The following is a 6,000-nucleotide window of genomic DNA, read 5'->3' as shown; positions in this document are numbered from 1 at the left end:
AGTTTTCTTGATCTTCCTCTTGGTAGAAAACCTCCTCCTCTTGATAGTCTCCGGTACTAGCGTCTATAAACGAATACGAGGATACAATCACCAAACAACACTTAAGTATTCTTAATTAGCCTTAATGGCTCACACAATGGATCTAGCATCATTACTTAACATTTGTCCAACAATTATTCTAGGGTTTCCTTATTTAACATTAGGAAAATAATTTCCTCTCATTGAAAGTTGAAATTAGGGTTTCTCTTTGGTTTGGAGAAATAATTTCCTCTCATTGGATCTTCTTAAGATTTAATCTTCTCAAATAACCAGGGATGATCCCATGTTGACCAAGGTCAACACTTCACACTTAGTATTTGAGAAAAGTGATTTAAATGAGATTCATCATCCCATGTGATTTAAATAACTAGTGCAATTTTAAATACTAATTTGATTTAAATTCTACAAGTGAGCAAGTATGAGCCTAAGCAATTAAAGGTCAACACATTATTTCATATCACTTGTGAGAATGATTTAAATGAGGTGCTACACCTCATAGATTTAAATTCCTAAAATTTGGATATAGTTTAAATGGACTAGTATTGACTACATAGCCAATATTTTGATCTAGTCCATGATCATACAAACAACCTGTCTATATTATTGCATAATCAATTAGAGGACATCAATTGTGATTTATTAGAGTTGGAATCAATTCAAAAACAATTATGGTTAAATTTTAAATAAAGTTTCAATTTGCAAAAGCCCCTGTCTTGTTATTTTTAGCAGATTAATTATACTACGAAATTGGAAATGAGGCCAGTGGCATTGTTTAGATAATTTCCTGAACTTTCCGAAAATATAAAATTTACTAAATTTGGTGTAGTAGATTTTAACTATTCAATTTTGAATTAGGCATCAGCAGGGAATTCGAAATTAAACAGAAATTCCATTTTTGAATTACTGGGCTTGGCGGGAACTCTAAATGGGCTAAACGGGCGAAACAGACTTGGGCCGGCCCAGCAGTGTGACTAGCACATGCGGGCCGCCTGACGTTGCGGGATCCACCCGTCAGTGACCCTTAAAGGGGCGAAACGGTATGAGCGATGTGATCCGTTAGATCAGAGTGAAGATCAACGGCGCACAGGGGTCGTCGTCTCCGGCGGGATTCCGACGAGCTCGCGGCGAGCCTAGGGGGTCGGAGGGCGTACCAAGGTTCCCGCGGTGTTCTGCTTGATGCTAGGCGACGTTGTCGAGGGTGCTGAGGCGGCTGGTAGCAGTGGCGAGGCTCGGGGTGGCGTCTATCGTCGACGGTGAGCTGCGGCCTCCGGCGGCTCCGATCTTGAAATTCCGGCGGTGGAGGTGCTAATCGGACTAGCTATTGATGCGAGGAGAACCAGTGGTGAGAGGGGAGGAGATGTTGTGAAGAAATGGTGCCCGGAGCTCCTCTATTTACAGCGGGAGAGGTGGTGCCGCGGGTGCTGAGAGGGGTCGCTCATGGCGTGGCCGCTCCGGCGTGCGAAAGGGCGAGGCGAGGACGGCTACGTGTAGGCGTCGTCCTGGAGATGCTCAAGGTGCAGCGGGCGCAGAGAAAAGGTGACGGGAGGGCTCGGGCGCATGTGATGTCTGCGGCGATACTCGCGGCATGATTCCGACGAGGACGACGGTGACGAGGCGGCCGCAGTCGTTCGAGTGCATCTACGCGTTAGAGGTGAGGGTGGCGGTGCTAGTTACAGTCGTAGGGATGCAGGGGGAGGACGACAGCGTGCTGGCGCGAGATGCTTTGGCGCGCGCCAGAGCGCGATCACCGCGTGCCTGGCACGTCCTGGCATGGTGCTGGGCGTGCTTGGGCTGGCCAATACCGTGGCTTGGCGAGCGAGGGAAGGACATGGGCGCGATCCTCGTGATGAGTAGCTGCTCTGGGACATGGTGGTGCTGAGAGAGAGGGGCTAGGGAGAGGTGTGCCAAAGGTGGCCGGGTGTGCACGGCATGGTGCCTTTCTGCCCATCTCTCCACTTTAATCGACCAAGGTGGTACAAGTAGAGATGCATGAGAGGTAGGGGAGAGATGATCATCACTGATAAAGCAGGGTTTTGGCCAAAATCCGCTGGATAATAGCATGTAACACAATACAAAGATGCTGCCTGCCATGTGTTTGATGAAATGGCCGCATGAACTTTTTTGTGGAATTTTGGAAATCTTTTTGGTGAAGCTTAATCATATAATTAAAGGGTTGGAATGGTGGTGGTTGTGTTCAATTTGGAGTTGTTTTGCAAAGTTTCAAATTTGAGGTTGATCTTCACTTTGCTTCACATACACTATTTGTCACATTCATACTGGTCAACCTAGTCAACTCTAGCAATGGTGGTCAACATGAAAGTTACTCACCTTGACATGGTCTTGGATGACATGGCTTTGGTTGACCAAGTTTGGTTTGAAGAAAAGTCAAAACCAGGGGGTAAAGTAGTGAACATTTTATAAAATGGCAATATGACCATTATCACATGTATGTTGATTTTGAGATTTGTTTTGATTTGATTTTGGCTTCTTTGATGTAATTGTGTTTGTTTATCATATATAAGAGTTTTACAAACAATAGATCAAGCAATGGTGTCCTTTGGTGAAGATTTGCAAAATTGGTCTTATGTGTATGTGAGTGAAAAGGGAATTATCTCACCATTTGATTTCTCTTTATTTGAGTTGACTTTTCTTGACTCTAAAGTGATTCTTATTAGTTTAGAAACATTTTAAGACCATTGAAACCATTTCAAATGGTCTTGTTCAAAGATTTGCAAAAATGGCCATAACACATAAGAGGTGATGTGTCATATTTCTTTAAACTTGTAAATTGTTCATCTTGCTTTACTTGGGCATGGGTTAGGGTCAATTTAGTATTATATTAGGTTGAGAGATGGTTTCACATCAAGTGGTCAAGGTTTAGAGTCATAGGGCAAGAATTGGTTATTATGGCTATGTGTCACATATGCCTCTATGTATATGTTGCATTTGAGTTTTAATTTGACTTGGCTTGATCCCATTTGGTGTTGTTGAGTGTTGAAAAGGTATATAGGAGTGATCCCTCCATTCACAACATATCTTAGGGTCAATATTCTTAATTTCCCAAATTTGCTATTTTACTCTCATATGCCTCTATGGCATTTTTAGTTTCTTTTTATTTTCTTTGGAAATCACTTGGAGTTGGTTTGATAAGTACTAGGTAAGGTGTATGGAGGTTTTCCAAACCTCTAAGCAAAGTAGAAAAGCTTAGGGTAAAGTTTTGTAAATATAGCCATAGGCACATATGCCTTTTTCTTATTTAATTTCCTTTTATTTTATTTTAACTTGGGTGATGAAAAGAGGGGTGAGGTTTAGGGTTTAAGATCACTTCAAATACTAATAACAAGCAATCATAGCAATAGCACAAGAATTAAGCAAGATCACTATGTATCACACTTAATTTAATAAAAGTTTTTGTTGGTTCCAAAATTTGGAACTAGGAAAATTCATTTGTTTTGTTTTGAATTTTTGGGATGTTACACTCAGCCTGTAAGTGGGCATGTTCATGGGTGTCCGCTACGTGCTCACTTCTGTTCGCCTGACTTAAGCAGAACCGCCGTTTCTGCACGTTTAGTCAGTCCAAATTAAGCGGGTGTCCGCTATCCCCCACTACATGCACCTTAAAATTAGTCAGACGTACTGTCACTGGGGGATAGATCGCCGCGCTCTGCTTGTGCCTCGTGGCCCATGGCGTGTCAAGAAAAAGGCAACCGTCTATCCACCTCGATAGATCTCGGTCCCACCACGTTCTCTTAGCTCACGTTATCTTCTTCTGGATTTCAGCTCACCAACGAAACTTTTCTTCGATCTAAATCGATTTTAGCTATCCACCGATTTTGGCTCTCCAGGTTCTCTGCGCTTCCATCGATTTCAGCCGCCACGCCCTCCCCTAGCCGCCAGCAGCAGAAATGGTTTCCGTCGGAAACCATTTATCTCGGAAACTTTCCGAGGATAGCTTCTGCGAGCTCTTCTTTGGAAGACGGTGGTGACCTGCAGATCTCGCCACCGTCCAGCTACTCCCCACGGACGGCTGCGGCTCACGGCAGATCTCAACGGAGGCTACTCCCCACGAATATTGCCAGTTGGAGATACTGAGGAGAGGGCAGGGGAGCGGAGGGATGGAGCGACGGCGGTGGGGGATTCCTCCGGGCTCCGGCCATAGCGCCCGCCGCCAGCGCCTTGGAGGTAGGTGTTCAACTGTTGATACAGCTCGGCGGTGGCGTGGCGACGGTAGCGGGCGCGCCGTGTCTATCCGCGAAGATATTTTGCGTGCTCGTGGGTGTCCACTCAACGGATTAAAGTGGGTTGGGCTAGCGGCGCCGTGGGCGGCCCGCCACAATTTACAGGCCTAAATGGGTCAGACCGTTAGCTTATTATGGGCCTCTATCTTACAACAAACTGATGAGAAAGTCTTGAATGGGCCAAGAGTTCACAAAGGAGCTACTCAAGTGGAGGCAGCTAAGAATGCAGGTTACCCTAACATAAAAAAAAAACATAAGAATGCAGGTGGGAGTGGGCTATACGCGGTGCCCATTTACCAACCCTGCATAAACCATTACGAGTAGTCGAGCACCCACAGTCAAGGAAGTGGAGGTTAATTATGTGTGATAAGTGGGACTTCCCGCAAAACCCACATCGAACCAACACCTATCTCATGAAACAATGCTAGAAAAACTATCTCACGGAGCCCACTTCCCACGTTGCTAGAAAGAGGGCGAGGAGCCACCGGTGAAGTCGTTGGCTAGCTCCCCATGGCTGCTACTCCTCCTCCGGCTCCAGGGGATGGAGCCCCCCTTCACCTATTCATCTTCTTTACACAGTCATCCCTATGCTATTCTACCGGATCAGGGCGACGGTGAGGACTGTGGCCTAAAACAATAGCAAGGTGGCAGAGCAGCTGGTTGACGGTGGAATCTACAGAGAAGTTAAATCCTGGCTGCAATGACTCCCCAAGGTCCAAGAATTCTAGTAAGATGAACCACAAAGCAATGTTCCATTCCTTTGGCTTTTGTCTAATTCTTTTCATACTCTCTTCAATCCTCGGCCATACTGAACTGTGGGTTGCCGCACAAATATTTCTTGCGGGTGGCCTTTTGACCCTAAATCCAAGAAAAAATTCGCAACGTTCTTGTGCAATGGACGAGTGACGCCAACCGAATGAGTTCATGGAAAACTGATCAAATCGTACACTAGTTGACTATGGACTATTGGTTTGCAGCTCAGGAAACAAGTTGCTGACTTTGCTGATGATACAAGTTACTCTGAACTTTTTCACTCACTCAAGGGATTACTCTTTCCAATATAATACACATGTTGAAGAAGAGAATTAACAATGTATGTAATGTGATCTTGTGAGTCACCACGAACTCATAATTTTTGCCTTTTGTATGATAGGTCTGGTAGAAGGCATGTGGTGAACGTTGCGGTTAAATCTGCGTATTTACGGACATATGTGATCATATCTGGAATGGTGAGCACCCGTGTAAGTTTAGCGGGCTCCCGCGAAACACCCACTTAACATATACGGGATTGCGTAGGCGTACTTAAGCAGGATTCCCGCCAGCTGTCCCACCTGCAGCCTGAGAGCCCGCAAGATCGATGTGGTAAGCGGCAAACTACAAAGAGCAAACTACAAAGGAGACAACACTGATCTAGAACAACTCAATCTTCCTCGGAATGTGCCAAAAAAAAGGCCGTTCCATTTGAGGAGATTGTTGTCTCAGATATGATACCTCTAGGTGTCAACATGTACGTGGTTAGCTAAATTAGCGGTTCGTTGCTCGCTACTTTATGCAATAGATGTTTGGATAATGTTTACGCGCTCCAACAATTGCGTGCTCAACTGTCATCTCTCATTTGGAAAGTTTGAGTGGATTTGACCTAAACCAGGGCATTTCGTGGACCCGGAGGATTTTACGAGATACTCCATCGGTTTCAAAGAATGTGACGCTTTTGTTTTTCTTG

The sequence above is a fragment of the Lolium perenne genome, chromosome 7 (genome assembly GCF_019359855.2).
Source record: "Lolium perenne isolate Kyuss_39 chromosome 7, Kyuss_2.0, whole genome shotgun sequence".
Lineage (NCBI taxonomy): Eukaryota > Viridiplantae > Streptophyta > Magnoliopsida > Poales > Poaceae > Lolium > Lolium perenne.
The sequence above is the reverse complement of the archived record's forward strand: the minus strand, read 5'-3'. Positions refer to the sequence as shown.